Raw genomic sequence first — 25,380 nt, forward strand, 5'->3', positions numbered from 1 at the left:
GAAGGCAGTGATGTTACTCGTAGAAGTGGACAGCACCAAAACAGCCGTCACATTTCTAACCGGTGAGATTTGAAAAGACTTTAGATGACAGTGATCTACAAGAAATGACGTCGTCTAAAAGGTATAAAGTTAGATGTACGGGTGTTAACGGACTTTTGGTAGATGTTAAGATTTGGAAATGTATGTAATCAGAACGCTTTTAATAAATGTAGTACGGTCGTCAACACGTGTGTTATTTCTGCAACGCCCCCGCCTCCCGGCTATTTTTACATCGCGGTCGGCAATGTGTTTTTGTTCTTTCTGTCTACAGTGGCTCGCCATATACAAGCAGACGATGGACGTCAATACAGGTAAGTGAATCCCACCTAAAAAGGGAGGGAGGCATTATGTGGTACGCAGTGTAACAACCAGTATCTCTGGACCGACTTTGTGCACCATATGATGCCTTAAACCTGGGGGTGTACGCACCCGGACAGTCCCAAACCCTGTCCGGGTGGGATTTACGTAAGTGTCTACATGTGTGTTGTGTAGCTTCATTCGCTTTGTCACAATGTTACAGAGTAAGATGGTCTGGTACACACATGCGTAGTTGTAGTCATTGGAATGCACAGCTGTATCCGCTCTGTCACCATGTGCTGTAACGAGGTTATGCTCGCCTACACGAGAGAGCTCTTAAGGTATGCCAACCGAGTGGTCTAAGCGCTCGTCTTACGTTCCGCGGGACCAGGGTTCAAATCCTGGATGGCTTGGCATACTTTTTTTTTTTTTTTTTTGCGGCCTCACTTGCCGTTACCATTATGTTGTAAGCCGTCTCTACCAGATAGCAGCACCGCAGTCGCACACGTACGCTAAGAACAATAGTGTTACAGTAGGCATACTTTTTTTTTGCGTCCTCACTTGCCGCTATCAGCATGTTGTGAGCCGTCTCTACCAGATAGCAGCACCACAGTCGCAAAGCTAAGAAACTACAGCTGATCGCCGATAACGCCGGGCGCCCCGCGCCGCACGTACAGCCATATCGCGCCGCCACGCACAACTCGTCTCCGTGGTCCAGTGGTCAGCGCGACAGTCTCGCATTCGTAGGGGTCCGGGTTCGGATACCGGCCGCCGGAGACACAAATTTTTGTTCATCCGCCATGACACCGTCCGCCATCGCTCGTCCGCCATCGCTCGTCCGCCATCGCTCTCGTAAGGTGGGGGGCTTGCTGCTCTCCCATTGGCTGGGGGGTCGTCGCAGGGGGTCTAGGAGGGGGCGGGGGGTGTGGGAGGGGGGAGGGGAGGGGGGCAGGGGGCGTGGCCTAGCCGCCATTGCTGCTTTCTCATTGGTCCAGAATAACTCCATAAGAGCCCATGTTACGGCCAAAGTGGCGCCCGTTCTACTGCTAGGTTAGTGGTAGAAACAGTGAGTTACCATGTAAATATATACACACAACTACGGTTGTCAGCACTGGGCCGGGTACTGATAGCTAGGTTAGTGGTAGAAACAGTGAGTTACCATGTAAATATATACACACAACTACGGTTGTCAGCACTGGGCCGGGTACTGAGAGCTAGGTTAGTGGTAGAAACAGTGAGTTACCATGTAAATATATATACACACAACTACGGTTGTCAGCACTGGGCCGGGTACTGATAGCTAGGTGAGTGGTAGAAACAGTGAGTAACCATGTAAATATATACACACAACTACGGTTGTCAGCACTGGGTCGGGTACTGATAGCTAGGTTAGTGGTAGAAACAGTGAGTTACCATGTAAATATATACACACAACTACGGTTGTCAGCACTGGGCCGGGTACTGATAGCTAGGTGAGTGGTAGAAACAGTGAGTTACCATGTAAATATACAGTATACACACAACTACGGTTGTCGGCACTGGGTCGGCTACTGATAGCTAGGTTAGTGGTAGAAACAGTGAGTTACCATGTAAATATACACACAACTACGGTTGTCAGCACTGGGTCGGGTACTGATAGCTAGGTGAGTGGTAGTAATAGTTGAGATAAGATTGAAATAAATAGTAAGATGATAGAGTAGCGTGAGGATAGTGATGAAAGTCAGTGACAGCATCAGATTGCAGACATTGCCTTGTGCAAACTCAATATTCACATTGAATCAACCCGTCTCACATTAGCTACAATTATTAAGCCAATAAGAATTGTTTGACTAAACATTTTGCGTAACGATTTTCGTAACCGTATCTACAGATTGGATGATTAGATTTCAAATAGTAAAATAATGATTATTATGTTTACCTTGACTTACCAAATAATTTGTATTTTACATGGACGTGTACAATATTGGTTGATGAAGAATCGCCTTACATGCCTGATAAATAGTTGAATGTTATCTGTTAGAATAATAAGTTTCATTCATTTTATAGGATAATAACACATGCCTGAGACTAATGCAGATGTGATGATAAAACTGATAAGAAAACAACCCTCTTGACATCCTAACATACAATATTCCTTCCGGCTCAATCGGAAAAGGTAGGTGGACTTTGTGACAATTGATTTAATTATTACTCAGTATCTCAAAAAGTGTTGGATGTAAAAAAAAATGATTTCTTTGTATTTTCGTATATTTTAACGGGTGCCGTAATTGATATCTCAAAGACCACTCGAGATACAAAAACATGCATTCTAAATGTTATAACCACCCCAAAGTACTTTTCGTTTTCCTCTAGGATCATACATAACAGAACTATGAAATTTTAAAAGTAAACGGCCACCATGTTAAAAAATCATGTACGAAGTTGGCCTACGAATTTGCAATTGCAATAGAGTGACTTTTATGTTTTGTGAGCATTTTTAACGACCGTACATTCAAGTTTTTTTGTAAATGATTGCAAACATTAACTCTTAGGATCCAGACAATGTTAAATATCTATTATAACGTTAAATAAAGGAGTTTTAAGGCGTGAATGGGCAGTAAAAAAAATAGATTTCAATGGGGATTTCTTTTTGTTTTCAAAAGACAACATTAAATTTACTACAAAGAGAGCTAACATTTATAAACACATACAGCCAAATATAATTTTAGTGTTGTTAAATATCTACACATTCTGAACAACATAGAGGACAAAATAAATCTAATATTTCGTTATGCCCATAGCATTTCAAGCATTACAAGTATATACACAACTTTATTATAAACTAAAATAAACTCTAATAAAATAAATCTAATGAAAGATATAGACGTGAAACTTTGTTGTTTCGCTTTGTGGCCAACTACTGAAGTAGGCTACTTGTTTTGTTACATGAAAATTGCATGTTTTTGTTAAAAATGTATGTTTAGACAATTGTCATTAAAATATTTTTTTATCCATAAATAAAAACGTACTAAAAATACGTCAATGTCACACATTTATGCCAATTGTACCATTTAATTAATTTACTCTTTATCTTAATAAGCTGCAATTCAACATTCATGCAAGAACGACTGAATTGTGATAGGGTTAGTTCGTTCTAAATCCGCTAGGTTGCGTAGATGTTGTTGCCTCTTTTTCGGTTGTTATTATTATACTGGAATTTAAAATAAAAATAAAACACTTTCTTTAATTTAATAACATGTAATTATATTCACAATTTGTACTTATAAGAATATGTTTCAATATTTTAGTAAAAATACAAATACTACAAGATAAACTAACTTTATTTCCTATGGTTCCCCTACTTATTTAAATGTTATAAATATGTTTAACGAACCTCATCATCAGTAATTACACGGTTATATATATATATAAATTATACATGTAGTTTGTCATTATTTGGAAGCTGAATTTAATCGTTCTTACCTGAATGTTGAATTGCAGCTGATAAAGATTAAATTAAATAATGTTACAATTGGCATAAATGTGTGACATTGACGTATTTTTAGTACCTACGTTTTTATCTATGGATAAAATAAAATATCTTCATAATAATAAATTGTCTAAACATACATTTTTAACAAAAACACTTTTCATGTAACAAAATAAGTACTTCAGTAGTTGGCCACAAAGGAAAACCAAATTTCATGTCTCTATCTTTCATGGTTTTTGCCGGTCATTGACGAGTCAGTCAGGACATCTTTTATGTACAAAGATATTGATTATGATGTACGATTGTACAAGTTTAGTTTAATGAATGATCAAGTTCTATATATCCTTGTAATGCTTGAAATATTATGCGCTTGACGAAGTTTTGGATTTGTTTTGTACATTATAACGTTCAGAATGTGTAGATATGAATAACTTTTAAGTTACATTTGTCTGTATGTGTTTATAAACGTCAGCAGTCTTTCTAGTAGTACAATTAATGTTCTATTACAAAACATTAAGATATATTAAAGTATTTATTTTAGTGCCAATTCCTCTTAAAACTGCATCATTTAACATTATAAATAATATTTAACACTATATGGATTCCAAGGGCTTATGTGAGCATGTCTTTACAAACACTAATTGAATGTAGGCCTGTAAGAAAAAGGCTCATGAGACTTATTAAAATCAGCTTATTGTAATAAGCTTATTATTACTTGATAATTTGCTGGCAACTAGGTAGGCTACAGCATTTTGTTTCAATATAGCGACCGTTATCTCTAAAAAAAATTCATAACTCTGTTATTTATGGACATAGGCGAGGGATAAGGGTTTTAATGCTTATAACTTTTAACAAAACATTTCAATAAATGTTTTTGTGCAAGAGTGGTTTTTGACATATTAATTACGTGTAAATTAAGATTTTTTCTATTGTCAAGTACTGGAGGTAGAAGTACCAAAACAAGGCCAAACTTTGTACAAACATTAATCTTATAAATATCTCGACTAATTTCGATGGCCAACTTGGCTCGTTATTTCGTTCCATTATGGCGGCCGCTCAAACGTGAGAAAATACACAAAATCATAAACAATTTTTGTAACGTGAACAGTTTCCAAGATGGCCTACGAGTAGGCCTACGTGCAAATCTGATGAGAATACTTCAAATGATAAAAAATCTACTTACTTTTTCCGACTGAGCCGGAAGGATTATTTCATTTTAGGTTGTAGAGGGCGTTAAAGCTTTATCAGTTGTATCATCACATACGTATTATTCTTAGGTATGTGTTATTGTCCTACAAAAGAAAAACATTTATCATTGTAACAGTTCATATTAACCTATTTATCAAGAATTCTTAACACGTAAAACGTGAAGGAAACAGGATTTTTCCGGACATTTGCCATTGTTCAGTGAAACAAGAAATCAGTAACACTACGTTTCGAGATCTGCAATCTGATCTCTTCTTCAGGTAAAGAACTAACCTAATACATAATTACGAACTAGGTTAAAATAAACAAATCTTACCAAAGCGTTGTGGCACGCCTAGGTCAGGAATCACAACCACCATGTTGTTTGTCAACTTCACTAACTCTATAACCATGCACTTAATAAAAAACTATACAAAACACTAATCATTATACGTAAAACGATTCTTCATCGACAAAAAATGTACACTCGCACATGTAGAACAATTCTTGATTGAGCAACCAAGTTTTCTACACACAACGTAGCTATTGTGGGAAGGGTTGATTCAATGTTAATTTGAAATTTTGTATGATGCGCTATTCCTATGTAGACAACATTATAAATGATCATATAGGTACTATAAATGTGACTAATAAGATAAAGAAAATACAAAGCATTTTTTTAAATATTAAGGGGCTACTTTGCACCAATGTTATGCTGGTGCAAAGTAACCCCGTCTTTCTCTTAAAAGTAACCTTAAACTTAAAATGGATGAACATCTAATGAGTATTGATATAAACTCTCAGTTACTGTTGTTATTTATAAGATAATAAAATTCTACACATAAATATACCACACTTACCTTTCTCTGACGTTGTCTAATATCGTAAAAACGGCACTTTTTTAACGTAACAATTCAAATAAAACTGAAGATACAAATACAACTCTTCCCACAAATATCCAAAATGGCGGGATAAAGTTTCTATTCACACAAATCATGTAGACGGTGGTGCAGCCTAGTGGAGAATTGTGAAACTAGGTCGAAATGATTAATAGTTTCTCCTACAGATAGAGTTGAATCTTTTTTCAACTTTGGTGCAAAGTAACCTCACAAGGTGCAAAGTAGCCCCGGTTTACGGTATTGGTAATATATTGGTTCAGTGATTAATTTTAATTTTATAATTTAGTTACACAAAATGGATAGAGCTACTAATTGCAGACTACTGTATGCATCATAAGCTATAAGGCCTATTACTACTGTTTACCAACTAACTGGTCAATGAGCTTAGGTGGGATTGACTGAAAAAAAGCTTCCAATTATTGTTTATAAATGACACACGTTTATAAGGAGGGGATTTTACATTAATGAATTAATCTTATGACCTTAAGTTCTTTGTTTGTATAAAGGAGATTAAATTTAGTGTTATATAATATATTTATTCTTTGTACATTACAATACTAAAGTACAATGATATGCTGTTATCAATAAAATTTTTAAAGATGTTACCGTATGTAATTTATACATTTTACTACTTGTTTCCGTTTAAAAAAATGTATAAAACTTCTTAGCTAACGAAATAGGTAGGAACTACAGCGATTCTAACGGACAAAGACGTAACTAACTCTACACAGTCACCTGGTGGCAATAATTGTAACTATTAACGCTGCGCTCTATTTGTTGATGAAAATGAGGGTTAACTGACATAAATAATGCCTAGATGATATGCAAAGAATGTATTTTTGTACAAATGCACATTAGTTATTTCAACGAGTAAGCGTTTGTAGAACAAACGTGACAATTGATACCAATTAAATTTATTATTTCTATTCTGTTAGATTAATGTTGTAGATTAATAGTCCATATATTTATGTCACCTAAAAATATATTTGTAGATTTAGAAACGTTGGAACTGGGTACTTCTGGTGCTGTGACATACTTTAACAAAGGGCATTTTTCTAAGTGTTAAGAAATGGAGGATTTAGACTTTGTAGAACTCCTTTTAATTATTAGAAAAGTTGGATAGATTGCGTGTTAACAAACCAGAAAAAGATTAGCAAGAAATTCGTTAAAAGGAAGGGGAGTCAATAAAATGTATTTCTTCTGATGGCAAAAGTAGGGCTATTCGACTATAAAACAGGGAGCGAGGTACTGACACGTACATCATTGTTTGATCCTTGTTACGTTCATTATACATAAAAACTGAACTACAGAACACTCATACTTATGACTCCTGTTTCAATTATCGATGGATTAAAATTACTGAAAGCCTTTTTTAAATCATGTACACAGTCATAACAATTTCCTTGGTTTTGGATTTGTCAAGGTTTATGTTTTAGATTTCTAAAAAATAATCATGCTTGAAGTATTTCGTCATAGTCTATTATAAATAGTGCTTACACTGAATTTCTATGAATAAAATGTACCTATAAATTTGACACTCTTGGAAGAACGTACAAAATAATAGTCAAGAAGATGAGCTGCATATCAACGATCAGGTAAGACCGACTGATTGCAGCTTCCATAAAATAGACTTCGTAATCGGAACTAATTTCTTCAATACATTCTGTGGCATCTAGGTATTTAAAAATATTACAGTGAAATCTGTGGTCGAGAATGTTTGCAAATATGCTTGCGTGTATTGCTTTGTTTGTATTTATATTGTTTTGTGCACAACTTATATTTATAGAAATAAACATTTAAATACAATCAGGATTGGTTTAATTTTAAAAACGTTTATAAATTTAATTTTAAAGCGAGAAGTTTTTTTATTTTAGAAGAATATACAACTACAAGGGCGCTCCTATCAGTGTCGGTCCAAACTAACACGGCCATGAACCTGGCGGAGAAGAATTGAACTAGCGTAGCAATACTTTTGTTACCCAATAAAGATAATGTGACAATTATTGTTGCATGATAATAAACGTTTTTTATAATATTTACATGCATTAACTGGATTAATTATCAATATAAACAAAAGAGAGTGTGTTATTATTGTTATTATCAATTACGCTTGGGCAATTATTGATCCAGTACTAAAATTCGTGAAAGACACCGAACAAATAATTTTGTTGATGATCGGACTAACGCAAAAATAACTGGTTATTCTTACACGCAGTAAGATGACACCTGCCAACCTACGTGAATTAGGCAAACAAAAGAGAAATTCTGTCATCCTACTGAGTGCATTCACGACGCTCAACCAAATTCCATAATTAGACATGCAACATCTTGAACTCATTATTCCTGTCTACGTAGAAATGGACTTTCGTGAAAAATGTAAAGTCTACTAATGAAACATTTCTCAAAATATCTTGCCACTTGATACATTAACAATTACGTTATTATCATGTTAAGTTTACATAAAAATTAATTACTTGTGCTATATTCTCATTGCCATCACGATTTCCTATAAAAACCAATATAAAAATATAATGTCTCCATGCACAAGATACATGTACAGAATTTCATGCTTCTGCCGTCTTGGAGTTAGTCACTCAGAGCTTATCCTTATACAAGTATGTAATTTTATATTACAAAATAAAACTACAACTTTTTAGTTAGTCATCTTTGGTTAACAACTAACATTTTTTTATAAAGTCTGTTTTACTTTAAGTTATTCAATTATTACACTACACATATTTAAATTATTATTGAAAGTTCTGTTCTTAGTATGAAAGTAGCAAATCCCCTCTGCTCCTAAATTTTTCTTACTGTTTATTCCTAATAAGAAATATTTTATAACGTACTTGAAAGTTTAAAATTGTAGACCTAAATAAAAGCCAACTGTAGTAAACTAGTCTGTATTTAACTTCGCGTTTATAGGTCAACCGCTATTAAAGAAACCTGTGCAGAAGCAAATTTCTGAGCAGTACCGCGCAGGAGGGGCCCCCTCCGGCGGGGAGTTGGGGTGGGGAGTGGGACCAGCTAACCAGCACCTTCTTGTATCTGTTTATCAGCTGTGTGGATCGTGTCTCGCTCTCACAGTTTTGTTTACACTGCAGCTACTTTACCTGTTCTATAACTATATATTTTTTGTGTATGCATAAAAAAGTATACATATAAAAGTGTCGAAGTCTTAGCGTAAAATATTAATTAAACAGATTAATGTAGCCATAGATGTATCCGGGAAGGTTGCATTTTATTTTGAGGTTAGCCGTGCAGTGGTAGTGGCCAGTAGAGATGTGTCGTTCAATTCGAACGGGTCAGTCAGGTGAACGAGTGATCCGGTCAGAGTGTTTCAAAAGACCCGTTCACTATGAAAGTATTGTTCAATTTTTCCTGGCAACTGAATAAATTTGACACTTTTTTCAAATCAGGTATATGAAATGAAATGAAAATGGCTTATTTCCCCAAAAATAGTACAATAAAACACATTTACATATACACGTATTGCAACAAACGTATGCACATTTTTTAGATTATTAAACGGTTATAGAATTTATTTTTAATCCGGCTGGATGGAAATGACAAAAGTGACCACGCAGGCAATTGGTGAGTCACATTGATAATGATACGTAACTGAGTATAGATCTAATTTTGCTGCACTGTCGTATGAAGTATTAGTTATGGTAATTATAATGAAGGACAAACCGAATAACAATAAATAGTGAGGAAGGGTTAGAAGTTCAGCTATAATAAGGGACAACAAGTCTTTATACTTCTTCGCCATCTAACGATAGTAACCAATCCATCCCGCGTTTTTTAAACCAGTAACAGATTAGGTAATTGAAACATATAAGCGAAGTTGTAACTCAAATACACGTTACGGTACAAAACATGATACGCAAAATATAATACAAATTTGTTACGCTGAATTTTTTTTTTAATATAGAAACTGTAATGCCGACTTATTGCGAGTATCGTGTGTTATGAGTATAAGTTGTCACGCAAAAAGAGTATGAAAATTAGTGTTTAAGTAAATAAGAATTGTTTTGATAATCAAATGTCTTATAGTCATTAGTTTTGCCTCGAAGAAAAGTAATTCTGAAGAATATGTTGTACTCTTAAAGAACATTATTTTTAGTATTGTTTTCTGTTCAATAATTAATGGCTCAAGAATAGTTTTGAAAGCAGCACCATAGACTATAATACCAAATGAAAGTTGGGATTGAACGAAAGCAAAATAGGCCACTTTAATTTCCTTATCTGTGAATACTTCTTGTAATTCTCTGAAGGCAAAAATGTACTTGCGGATTTTATTTTTCAGAAAATTTATGTGTTTTGACTATAATGTGAATTTGTTTTAATATACTTGCAGGTATTGAATCGTGTCCAGGAGCGAAATTTACTCTCAAACTGGATACGTTACGTATAACCTTTTGTAACAGTGCATAAGTTGAAGGTCGATTTAGGCCTATAAGATCGGTCTTCGAAAAGATTATTATATTTGAGCCATTAGAGTTCGCCAAGTTCCTACCCACATTAGTAAAGAATTTATTAAATTCGTTGGCTACTTCAAGCTTAATTTAGTCATTGAATAATTTGGTATTTGACAAATATTTATTTAGCTGGAAAGAAACTTTGTTAACCTCTCTACCACTCAATTTATTTACAACCCCCAAAACATTTTTAAACCCCCATTAGCTCGGTTGAATTTATCACAAAAATAATATTTAGTTAATTTAGTTGCTTTAAATTTCTGCTTAAAATGTTCCTGTAATTTACATAGCGGGGTTTAAGCTTCACATTAAAGGGTTGCTTTTTCACCAATTTACTTAATTTATTTCTTTTTCTTATAGCTTGGACTAAATCTGAAGTAATCCATGGTTTTAGGTTTTTGACCTAGTTTTAAATTTATTCGACTGGCAATTGAAATTGTAATAATATTCTGAAGTTGTAGTGTAAAAACATTTACGAGTACATTACTGCTGTTAAAAATTGATTGCCAATTAGCATTTAAAAGGTTATCATGTGGTAACACATGGTCGATATAGGTGCGATGTGCAGGGTCGATCTGAGAGGAGGCGTTCTGTGTAGTAGTGTGCGTAATATTATTTTAATGAATCGTTAAACTTATAGTCAGCCTGGGTATTATGAAAAGTGGCGGGAACTTAATAGGTTAAATGTATAAAATGTGTTATTTATAAAAATAAATTATTTTCAAACGAGCAATGTGTCTGTTTGATGTTTAGTAAATTATTGAAACATTTGTAGTGAAATAACCTTAGGCTAAGATAAATCAAAGGCATATCAATTAACCAAGTCCATTGTTCATAAGTATTAACATTTAAAATATTTAGTAATGTATATAGTAACATAAAATTAATTTGTTTTAACCAGTTGTAATAATAATATATATTTACATTTACTAGATTCCTGAAACAATACATTTATTGTTATATATCTATACATTCACTGTAAGATATGTTGTTTAGTTCCTCTATTTTTTGCAAGCGGATCCTTTCGTTCACTTGGTCATTCAGTTCAGTCGTTCATTTTGTTGAACACGATGATCGGTAAAACACGCTCTAGCGGGAAGACTTAGTAACTCTGTACTGACCGGTTCAACTGAACGGGTAGAAACAGTGAACGATACCGACTGAGCCTGATTAGTCAGCTGATCAAATAGAGTGAGCGCCGAGTAGTGGTGGGGATACTTGGAGGGGTATTTACCCCACCCTGCGTGAACTCAAATCAACCAAGGCTTTGTTGTTAGCGGTTTACCTATAATAATTTGTCCGGTATTTTGCTATGTACAAGTGCAACATATTGTAATGAAATATTAACAGCCCGTTTATAATACATCACCTTATATTAAAACAACACTAAAGGTTTTCCCAAAAATTTGTTTTGATCTAAGGCAATGACATTGAAATACATGTGTGAACGAAGAACGACAGACAATAGTAATGGAAAAAGTTGTAAATACCTAAAGTGTCCTGATTAAATTTTTCTGAGTTTTGATAAATAAATGTAACTGCTTAATTTCAATATAAGGCATCCAATAACAGTGTTTAAATCCACGTTAGATCAACCAAACCCTTATCAAAACATCAAGAAATGTTATACGTATAAAGCTCAAGAACTAAAAAATACCTTAACTTTACACATATCAATTATACCATTGGGTCAATTATACTCAATTTATATTACTTTCCTAATGAGTATTCGACCGGTCCATGTGGCACATTACTAGTAAGATATTAGAAGCTACTACAATATATAGAAATATGTCTCACTTTCAACGCATCGTATTACAATAATAATGAGCTAAGTATTAAAACATTCAGGTAAGAATGACTGACTGCAGCTATCAAATAATAGAATAACACAGTGCCGTGTGTATTACAGTGTCGTAGTACGTATATTACGTACACTTTTGAAAATATACAGAAGTCGTTTGATTCGTGAATATAAAAAAGTTCATTTTTCTTTGGAGTAATTCCAAATTGCTTTCTCTACTGTACAAATTTAGATCCGAAATCGAAACACATATTTTTATCGTTATGGCTATTTCCTCCCCCTTGCTTATAACATCAAGATATTAATTGTTTAGAATCCTACACTATATTGTAATAAGGATTATATGATAAATCCTCCATTAGTGACATTTCGTCCATAGATAAATTAAACATTTTTTGAATCTCTGGCATATTTTTAACTTTTTATTTTAATAATAGTAAACTTCTAAAATAATAATAGTAAATAATATTTTCAGTCTATTTTAATTTTGTTTTAATTCTTTTAATTAATTTATGAACTCAATCAGTTCAAAATAGAACGAAGAAAACTTTATATTTTCCAGCCCAACAACTCTTGTACCAGCGCTTCCCAACTGTATCTAATTGGCTGAAAAATTACATTAATATAAAAAACATTCAAATATCAAAAAAATCAAAATATCTGCTTAGTAAAAACAATTGTAATGATAATGTGCATAGCATGTCTATGTGCTTTTCCCAAGTAAATTTATTATCAAAACTTAATCCCAAGTACTTATAATCTGATTCTAAAATCAATTCGAATTTATTCATAACGATCAGTGGATCGATTTCTAAGCTAAAATAATTTGAAAAAGAAATACTTTTGGTTTTTGAGGTATTAACATGTAAATTATTTCGATTTAAGTATTGATATAACTTTGTTGGTTGTAAGAAGCAGTTTATTTCTATATGCTCTAATGATTTAGCTTGGAACATTAAGGCGATATCGTCCGCCTACATCCTAATATGTAAATCTGGAAATGTATTGTTAAACTGTTTGTATATATGATAAACAATATCGGCCCCAAAACGAAGCCTTGGGGAATACCAAAATTTAACTCCAATTTATTAGAATTTACATTTCTAACCTGAACACTTTGTGTTCTATTTAGTAAAAAAGATTTAATCCAGTTGAGGGCTACTCCACGCACTACTAGGCGACTTAGTCTTTCAAAAAGCACTTCAGGATCTAAGCAGTCGAATGCCTTTTGAAGATCAAGAAATACTCCCACAGATTTACATTTTTTATCTAAAGCGTCGATCGCATGTGTTGCAAATTGTGTCATCGCACAAACTATATTTTTCCCTCTAACGAATCTATATTGTTCTTTACATAATAAGTTTCTTTACATGATGGAAAAGAAAATTCAGCAGTCTGTTAGCAAAAACATGCTCAAATATCTTGGAAAATGTTGAAACATTTGCAATTGGTCGATAGTTTTCCGGGACACCCGTATCTCCGTCCTTGTATATAGGCCGTACGATAGCTTGTTTCATTTCCTGCGGAAAGAAACCTTCCATCAAAGAGGAGTTTATAACATTCGAAAGGGGTATAGATAAGGCATTTGCACGTTGGCGAACTAGTTTATGTGATATACCATCGCATCCAAAAGCATTTGAGTTTTTAAATTTCATTATTATGTTATAAATTTCTCTGGGGTCTGTAGGAGTTAGCATGAGCGTACTAGGACAAGATTTATCATATTGTGACTGTAACGTCTGTTCCGTTATAATCGAACTCATGTTTATCAACATTAGCAAAATAGCTGTTTAAAATTCCCGGGTTCGGCATGTCTGCTGGTAACAAAACAGGTTTTCTGTTTCTGTTTTGATCTATTATTTTAAACGCTTCTTTACCCAAATTATCGGTATGGCGTAGACGTTCGTACAAATAAGCCGCTTTAGCAACCTTTATAACCTTTCGGTAAATTTTTCTATAATTTTGGTAGTAATCTAACAAAATTTTAGTCTTGTTAGTTTTTTCTTATAATCAAGTTCTTTAAATTTTTTCGAAGATATTATTATCCCCTTAGTAATCCAGGAATTTTTCCCTTTTCCTTTAACGTTTGGTTTCGTTTTAATGGGACAAGCTATCGAAAAATAGTAATTAAATATATTAATAAAGCTACTAAATTTGTCTCCGGTATTTGAATGATCCTTCACCGTTTCCCAAGACTCTTTATTTAGTAAATAATTTAGTATTCTCAGATTTTCCGGGCATGTATTAGGTGGAGCGCAAACGCTTTGGCCTGAACAAGTAATTTTGGCGGAGGAATTCGGAGGTGAAACTGTGATCAACTGAGCAAAGTATTGTAGTATCTAATATTGAGCTGCAGTCACCATTTAGTTAAAAATGACTGACTACAGCTTCCAAATAATAGGGATAGAAAATGAAAACAAATTGCGCATGTTGAGGAAGCTTGTTCCAATATAAAAGATACTCACTTAAATCTACGAGCGAGAGGGAAAAAAATAAAGTGAAAAACAACAAAGAGTTTTAGTGATTATCGTATGACATCCATAGTATTCTTATACTTATTTAAAATAAATATACTCACGTTCACTGTTACTTATTACCATTTCTCATTTTTAATTTATATACCAATAATCGGTTACATCAGACAAAGAAATGAGAACAACCACGCATCTACCGGAGTTAGTGCAAACTAAATCAGCCTATAGCCTGGCGGTCAAGAGCAGAACTAGTGTTACTGTTCCTCTGGTGGCTATCGGTGGAACGACTACTACCGTCAAACATTCCCTTATTTACACTAGAGAATAATTATTGTAAGATTGGTTATCAAGTTGTGGTGTATGTTTTTATCTTCCTCATAAATATGTGTTCGAATTAATTAATTAATATCAGGATTGTGTACTTTAATTACTTTATGTCAGCGATACTACGAGGCAATATGGGAGAGGTAGTATTCCAGTGAGTGTAAGTTTATGAATTAAGAAATAAGAGATGCTTTGTGCTCTTGTTATGCTTATAGCCCTGCTATCTGCTCATCTTTAATACTTTAAGGAAATTTAAAATTAAAATTAAGATGACAGTGATTGACTACAGGCTGCAGATTCTGGGGAATTTTGACATCTGTATTCCACAATAAATCAGCATAGTTCTTGAAATTTTAAGTAATATTTTTGATTTTAAAATCATAATAATACATTTTATGCTTGAGTGTAAAAGAGATGACAATCCTTCCTTTGACTACAAAAATAAAAGATTATTCGTTCTTAAATTTTACCGGCTTAATATAAATATTTCTACTTTAAAACTCTTTAGCACCTATCGTTAAAGCTGAAATTATTTTTATTTGTGTGATTTAAAACTTATTATTTTAGCCAACACCATAAAAGGGAACTTGAGAGACAATTAAGTAAGACAAAAATATTCAACTTGAATTAACAGATCAGTCATTGAATGTTTTTACACTAAAGATTTGGAATTGCCAACTGAGCAAATGGTAGTATTCTCATGCAGGCTGGTGTCTGTGTGTTGTTCCCACACAGTGTGATGACAACTGATATCTGGTACAGTCGGGTTGACTAATATCATCGCGGGAGAATTGATTGAGAGCCGATCATCACTTAGCCTCAAAGAAAAATATCTTTACCATCTGGATAATAACTTAGTTGTTGTTCGAAGACATGTTTTAAGACTCACGTTCGATCAGATCAATTGACAGCTGCCAACCTGATGGAATCACACAATATGTTTTGCACTGTTCTCACATATTGGCGTCCGACTTTTTGAGTGTGGGGTTCCATTATATCACACCATTTCTTAAACTTTATGCACACTAATGTGTTGTTTGTAAGTATATAGTTAAATACTATCACATGTATATTTTACTGGTTTAGTTATATATTCGTTGAGTACAGTTACCCAAAAAGTAATCTTTACATTACTAAATATTCTGGAGGCCATGTTATTACACCCCTGAATTCCCAGCACATAAAAACTTAGGTGAGGAACTTTCCCCACAGAATCCATTGGATAAAATGTATGAATAATTGATTGATATGTCACAGCAACATGTTGGTTCTAGACACGTAGGCTAGGCTAATCTAGGTAGTCAATACAAATCCATGTCGAATGCGGGAACAGGAATATTTCTCATTGCAAATCACGCCTACATCAATTAACATAATTAATTAGATTTAGTAATTATTTCCCTTACTGCAGCGTCTGAAATCTGTTGCTTTTACAGACTCTCGCCACTATTATTACACTATTCTACCATCTGAACTATTTACTTCCATGTAATAACTGAACATTTTCAGTGTGAGCTGGTGTAATGTCGTATAATAATAAAACTTTAAAGTGACTTTTACATGCAAGGGATGGCAAACAAACTATGTGAGAGAATAAAACGACGTAATGGGAAATACATATTTATTAAACTAAACGGTGTCTGAAACTTTGTTTAGCCAATCACATTTATATAATATTAATCCAATTTTAATCTTTAAATCCCATCTTAACATCCCTATCTTGTTCAATGTAGATCTATACTCTGAGGTAAATTAACCATCTATAGGTTGGCAACCCTGGACAGTTAATTTAAAAACTACACATTTTGCTAACATAAATATTTCTACCACTCACCTAGCTATCAGTATCCGGACCAGTGCTGACAACCGTAGTTGTGTGTATATATTTACATGACAACTCAATGAAATATATAGGCTATATATTAATTCTCAATTTATCACTTCTAATGGCCAAAAATATGTCAAACGTGCCGAAGCTTACCGGCAAGAAAACCAAGAGTTGCCTCGCAAATGACTCGAATACCATTTTTTAGCTCTTGATGTGTTCACCATTCACACAAAACTGCAGTACGTAAAACTCATATTTATGACTATCGTTTCAGTTTTCGAGAGATGGAATATTGCGAAAAGCAAAATTAATATAGACACTCAGTATTATATGATAATTAAATTACTAAATACTGTACAAAGTACAAATCAATTAATAATGTTTATAGGACGTAATCACGGCCTATAATACAATTATATTTTTACAATATTGTTAGGCTAGATAGATACATAGATTATACCTATAAATTTGTATACAATATCGTAGACAATGTATATTAGTTCAAACGAGCTGCCAATCAGCATTCAGGTAAGAATGACTGATTGCAACTTCCAAAATTAATAATAGAGAGAAGTTGTTTAAGTGATAAATCATAAGGAATTTTAAGGAAATCTAATAATCTACTACAGTAAAATCTGCAAACGGGAGTAGTTTAAAATGTGTTCCAATGTATTGATTTTTTTGTTTTCTATTGTAGTTAACACAAGATATATTTATAGTGCTAAATATTATTAAATAATTATGTTTAAAACAATACAATATTTACTTACAATTTTAATTTAAGTATCAATAATTATTCAGTTTTAGAGAAAAACAGAACAACAAGGGCGCATCCTAGTAAAGTTAGAACTAACTCGGCCATGAACCTGGTGGAGAAAAACTAAACTAGCATTAGCGTCAGTAGGCCTATCCCATATAAAACTATGACAAAATCTTTACATCACAAAGAATTATTCGACTATTTTTGTTCAATTATTTAAATACATAAACGCAATTAGTCATTAGGATAAACAAAAACAGGTTTATTATTATAGTAATCTAACATTTATTAATGAATTCTGTTGCATTATAGCCATTAATTAGGTAAATAGATTATTATATTGTACAAGTATAGCACAAATCGCGTATATACTTACAATAGGAAGAATATTAATTCACACTATATAACTTATTTCTCAAATCGAAAATTATTACTGAGAACATCAATTTGCCTAAACTACCAAATAATTTGTATTTTACATGGACGTGTGCGAGTGTACAATATTTGTTGATGAAGAATCGCCTTACGTGTTAAGGATTCCTGATAAATAGTTGAATGTTATCTGTTACAATGATAAGTATCATTCGTTTTATAGGATAATAACACATGCCTGAGACTAATGCAGATGTGATGATAAAACTGATAAGAAAACAACCCTCTTGACATCCAAACATAAAATACTCCTTCCGGCTCAATCGGAAAAGGTAGGTGGACTTTGTGACAATTGATTTAATTATTACTCAGTATCTCAAAAAGTGTTGGATGTAAAAAAAATATTTCTTTGTATTTTCGTATATTTTAACGGGTGCCGTAATTGATATCTCAAAACCACTCGAGATACTAAAACATGCATTCTAAATGTTATAAGCATCCCAAAGTACTTTTCGTTTTCCTCTAGGATCATACATAACAGAAATATGAAATTTTAAAAGTAAACAGCCACCATGTTAAAAAATCATGTACGAAGTTGGCCTACGAATTTTCAATTGCAATAGAGTGACTTTTATGTTTTTTAAGCCTTTTTAACGACCCTACATTCAAGTTTTTTTGTAAATGATTGCAAACATTAACTCTTAGGATCCAGATAATGTTAAATATCTATTATAACGTTAAATAATGGAGTTTTAAGACGTGAATGGGCAGTAAAAAAAATATATTTCAATGGGGATTTCTTTTTGTTTTCAAAAGACAACATTAAATTTACTACAAAGAGAGCTAACATTTATAAACACATACAGCCAAATATAATTTTAGAGTTGTTAAATATCTACACATTCTGAACAACATAGTGGACAAAATAAATCCAATATTTCGTTATGCCCATAGCATTTCAAGCATTACAAGTATATACGCAACTTTATTATACACTAAAATAAACTCTAATAAAATAGATCTAATGAAAGATATAGACGTGAAATTTTGTTTCGCTTTGTGGCCAACTACTGAAGTACTTATTTTGTTACATGAAAATTGCATGTTTTTGTTAAAAATGTATGTTTAGACAATTGCTATTAAAATATTTTATTTTATCCATAAATAAAAACGTACTAAAAATTCGTCAATGTTACACATTTCATGCCAATTGTAACATTTTATTACAAGTTTTTTTTACTCTTTATCTTAATAAGTTGCAATTCGACATTCATGTAAGAACGAATGAATTCAGCCAATTCAGCTTCCAAACATTAACTTAATAACACTTGAAAAACGTAAAGCAATTACTTCATGATGAGGTACCTTAAACTTATTTCTACAATTTAAATTAATTGGGAAACTAAAGAAAATAAAGTTAATTTATCCTGTTGTCCTTGAATTTTTACTCGATTATTGAAACATATTCGTATAATTACTACATTGTAAATATAATTACATGTTATTAAATTCAAAAAAGTGTTTAAATTTTATTTTAAGTACCAATTATAGTAATAATGTCACAGAAAGAGGCAACAACATATGCCCAACCTAGCGGATTTAATACGAACTAACTCAGCCTTAAACCTGGTGATCAGGAGCTAAACTAGTTATTATCGGTTTTTCAGAGGGAGGCTGCTACCCTATCACCTCCCGTGATATCTTATCTGCTACGACGTCCGAATAAACTGGAACACAGCAAGTTAAGGAATATTCACGATCACTGCTAGCCTAACAGCGCCCGCGATATCTTACCTACTACTACGTCCGAATAAACTGGAACACAGCAAGTTAAGGAATATTCACGATCACTGCTAGCCTATCAGCTCCCGTGATATCTTACCTGCTACTACGTCCGAATAAACTGGAACAAAGCAAGTTAAGGAATATTCACGATCACTGCTAGCCTATCAGCTCCCTTGATATCTTACCTGCTACTACGTCCGAATAAACTGGAACACAGCAAGTTAAGGAATATTCACGATCACTGCTAGCCTATCAGCGCCCGCGATATCTTACCTACTACTACGTCCGAATAAACTGGAACACAGCAAGTTAAGGAATATTCACGATCACTGCTAGCCTATCAGCGCCCGCGATATCTTACCTACTACTACGTCCGAATAAATTGGAACACAGCAATTTAAGGAATATTCACGATCACTGCTAGCCTATCAGCACCCGTGATATCTTACCTGCTACTACGTCCGAATAAACTGGAACAAAGCAAGTTAAGGAATATTCACGATCACTGCTAGCCTATCAGCGCCCGCGATAATCTTACCTGCTACTACGTCCGAATAAACTAGAACACAGCAAGTTTAAGGAATATTCACGATCACTGCTAGCCTATCAGCGCCCGCGATATCTTACCTGCTACTACGTCCGAATAAACTAGAACACAGCAAGTTAAGGAATATTCACGATCACTGCTAGCCTATCAGCGCCCGCGATATCTTACCTACTACTACGTCCCGAATAAACTAGAACACAGCAAGTTAAGGAATATTCACGATCACTGCTAGCCTATCAGCGCCCGCGATATCTTACCTGCTACTACGTCCGAATAAACTGGAACACAGCAAGTTAAGGAATATTCACGATCACTGCTAGCCTATCAGCGCCCGCGATATCTTACCCTGCTACTACGTCCGAATAAACTAGAACACAGCAAGTTAAGGAATATTCACGATCACTGCTAGCCTATCAGCGCCCGCGATATCTTACCTGCTACTACGTCCGAATAAACTAGAACACAGCAAGTTAAGGAATATTCACGATCACTGCTAGCCTATCAGCGCCCGCGATATCTTACCTGCTACTACGTCCGAATAAACTGGAACAAAGCAAGTTAAGGAATATTCACGATCACTGCTAGCCTATCAGCGCCCGTGATATCTTACCTACTACTACGTCCGAATAAACTAGAACACAGCAAGTTAAGGAATATTCACGATCACTGCTAGCCTATCAGCGCCGCGATATCTTACCTGCTACTACGTCCGAATAAACTGGAACACAGCAAGTTAAGGAATATTCACGATCACTGCTAGCCTATCAGCGCCCGCGATATCTTACCTGCTACTACGTCCGAATAAACTGGAACACAGCAAGTTAAGGAATATTCACGATCACTGCTAGCCTATCAGCGCCCGCGATATCTTACCTGCTACTACGTCCGAATAAACTGGAACACAGCAAGTTAAGGAATATTCACGATCACTGCTAGCCTATCAGCTCCCGTGATATCTTACCTGCTACTACGTCCGAATAAACTAGAACACAGCAAGTTAAGGAATATTCACGATCACTGCTAGCCTATCAGCTCCCGTGATATCTTTACCTGCTACTACGTCCGAATAAACTAGAACACAGCAAGTTAAGGAATATTCACGATCACTGCTAGCCTATCAGCGCCCGTGATATCTTACCTGCTACTACGTCCGAATAAACTAGAACACAGCAAGTTAAGGAATATTCACGAATCACTGCTAGCCTATCAGCGCCCGCGATATCTTACCTGCTACTACGTCCGAATAAACTAGAACACCAGCAAGTTAAGGAATATTCACGATCACTGCTAGCCTATCAGCGCCCGTGATATCTTACCTGCTACTACGTCCGAATAAACTAGAACACAGCAAGTTAAGGAATATTCACGATCACTGCTAGCCTATCAGCGCCCGCGATATCTTACCTGCTACTACGTCCCGAATAAACTGGAACACAGCAAGTTAAGGAATATTCCACGATCACTGCTAGCCTATCAGCGCCCGTGGTATCTTACCTGCTACTACGCCCGAATAAACTGGAACACAGCAAGTTAAGGAATATTCACGATGACTGCTAGCCTATCAGCGCACGCGATATTTTACTTGCTACTACGTCCGAATAAACTGGAACACATCAAGTTACGTCATATAAGACATTTTAGTAATAACCATTAATAAAATATTAATATAGTTTATGGTGTTTTAAACAGATGTGCAATCAATGAGTCCACTGTTGACTATGCTCTGTCTCTACGTCTTAGAAACATCTCATTTCGTTTGTCATTGTGCCATAACGAGAGGACGAATATTAAGCAAGAGACAGAGATAAATACCGTACGGAGATGCTATTTTTTCATTTTTGCGTGTAAGAAGAGCAATTAATTTCGTTTCATTGTTTCAGTGTGGTAATTGAAAATGTAATTCTTAACATTTTATCGTTTAGGAAAATTTATGTTTTAAGTATTAGTACAATTATATTTGTACAAATCCTCTATAAATTAATTGTTGGTTAGTTAAGCTGTTTTAATACTTTAATATAAGTTAAATGTTCGTATTGAGAAATAAGTAATATAATTTGAATTCATAATTTTACTACTGTAAGTATATGATAATTAGGCTATGTATATATGTAAGTATATATGATTTGTGCTATATTTGTACAATATCATAATATATTTATCTTATTAATGGCTAAAATGCAACAGTACACATTAATAAATTATAAATGCTAGATTACTAATATAATAGAATTAATAAACCACTTTTTTTAGTTTATCCTAATAATTAATTTTTTATGTTTGTGTTTTATTTGTGTGTGTTTTTGAAGTGAAAACTTCTTTAGGCGCGTTGAGCGTTTTGGTAGAGGGTAAAATCCTCGGTTCGCGTCACCGACATGCTAATGATACTAACCTGCATGAAAAAGTCAGTCTCGCTATGTTTTTTAACCGTAGACTTGGCCGCGGACTACTAACCTGCATGAAAAAGTCAGTCTCGCTGTGTTAAAACTGTCCCGGCGGAGTATGAAAACAGACTGCGAAAATCAGTGACCTTTACGGCTTTCTCTCGCGATTTAAAAGTGAAGCCAATGTCGTACAATTCTGTAAGATGCGTCAAATTAAAGCTCTTACTATTGGCAATCTATTGGTTACATTTTTAAATATTAAAAAAAATTTCGAAATAATTTTGATTATTGTTTACATTTTACATAGCGTTTACAATTACAAGAAAAAAGTAGTAAGCGAGGATTTTTTTTTATTTTTGGTCAGACAAAATTTGTCAGCGAGAAAGTTGTGTGAAAATAGATGAATATTTTTTTTGTAATTTATAATTTTTTTATTGGAAGTTTAGTTTAGCCTGTAGTAGCGTATGAAGTGATGAGTGAACGTTTCTGCCGGAACTGTAGTTGGCGCATTGGCTCACTGATACCGTATTAACTCAATGAATTAGTTTATTGTGCAATAAAAATACCTTTACGAAAGAACCAAGTTAATTTAACTAATTTATTAGTTTTAAAAATATTGTGGGTTTAATTGTTATTGCAATTATATACTTTATCCGTAGCAATAACTGTATTATTTACAACGGTGTTCAACTCACTGTTGTTCACTCGGTGTTTACTCACTTGTATTCTATGTTTAACTAACTATTAATATTGAGCAAATACAACATATTTTTATACAAATAAATGAATAATGAAAACAACGAATATATTTTTAATTATTTTTAATATTTGTACGAATATTTGTATTTAAAATTTAGCATTATTCATTTTAATTATGTTTTTAATATTTAACCTCTTCATCATGAAATGAGTATTATTTACGGTATAAGATTTATCTTACTAGCGTGGTAAAATAGATTTCTAGTTATTTGATAATATTGTTTCGTGGATTTTTAAAATTGGAAATTTAAAACGCGTCACATTTACAATTACAGATGTACTGCTACTATAACGTATTGTTAATTACTCTCAACTTAATAGTTCCGTTTTCACTTCTATCGGCAGTCCCACGACTGCTAACTGTTTTTTTTTTTTTGTTTTTTTAATTGGAAAAAAATAATCGAATGACATATTTTCATGTAAAAATTCTGTGACATTTATCAAATGCTTTATAAATGAATTGTTGGTTAGTTAAGCTGTTTTTAATACTTTAATATAAGTTAGATGTTCGTATTGAGAAATAAGTAGGCTAATATAATGTGAATTCATAATTTTACATAATTTTATATATATATATATGATTTACGCTATACTTGTACAATATAATAATATATTTGAATTATTAATGGCCAAAATGCAACAGTACACATTAATAAAGTATAAATGCTATATTATTAATATAATAGAATTAATAAACCTCTTTTTTTAGTTTATCGTGACAATTAACTCTTTTTATGTATTTAAATCATTGGAAAAAAAATAATGTAATAACAAATTTTCATGACAAAATTCTGTCACATTTATTATGCTGGATATTGACTGTAATGCTAGTTTAGTTTTTCTCCACCAGGTTCGTGGCCGAGTTAGTTCCAACTGAGTCCAGTAGGATGCGCGCTTGTTGTTGTATTTTCTTTTAAGCTGAGTAATTATTGGTTCTTAATTTACATATTAATAATATCTTGTATAGTTTAAAACATTATTATATAAATATGTTGAGACCTAAAAATATATAATGTGTAAACTACAATACAACTACAAACAAAGCAATACATTGTAAATACATTTTCATTAACTCTCGTTTGCAGTTGAAATTGTGGTATATTATAAATAATAATATGTTCCATACATTCTGTACGTTGAGAACGAGTAAACAAATTCAATACCTAATATATTATTTGGGAGTTGTAATCAGTCATTCTTACCTGAATGCTGATTGGCAGCTTGCTTGAACTAATGTACTTTATTTCCGATATTCAAATTTGTAGGTAAATTATGTTTATCTATCTAGCCTAACAATAATGTAAAAGCATAACTGTATGATCGACTGTGACCAGGTCCTATAAACAAGGTTAATTTTTGTACTTTGTACAGTATTTATTTTTTTTATTATTGTTTATTATTATCATATTTTATTATTATTTATTTTATTATCATAATATTCTGTGTGTATATTTAAAAAAAACGAGAGTCATAATATGAGTTTTACGTACTGCAGTTTTGTGTGAATAGTGAACACTTCAAGAGATAAACAATGGTATACGTGTCTCAGAGGCAACTCTCGTTTTTCTTGCCTGTAAGCTTGAGCATGTTGGACATACTTTGTGTCATTAAAAGTGATAAATTGTGAATAAATATATATTTGAGTGAGTTACCATGTAAATATATACACACATATACGGTTGTCAGCACTGGGTTGGGTACTGATAGCTAAGTGAGTGGTAGGAATAGTTATGTTAGCAAAATGTACACAACTCTTTGGAAATTGACGGTACAGGGTTACCGACTATCGATGAGTAATTTATCTCAGAGGACAGATCTACATTGAACAAGACAGGGATATTAGGGTGGGATTTTTAATTTAAAATTAGATTAATATATAGTTATCTCTACCTCTTGCTTAATACTCATGTATGACTTGTCATCTAGTTATGGCACATTTAGACAAACGAAATAAGATAAGTTCTAAGATATGGCATAAT

Source organism: Homalodisca vitripennis, chromosome 7 (assembly GCF_021130785.1).
Source record: "Homalodisca vitripennis isolate AUS2020 chromosome 7, UT_GWSS_2.1, whole genome shotgun sequence".
Classification (NCBI taxonomy): Eukaryota; Metazoa; Arthropoda; class Insecta; order Hemiptera; family Cicadellidae; genus Homalodisca; species Homalodisca vitripennis.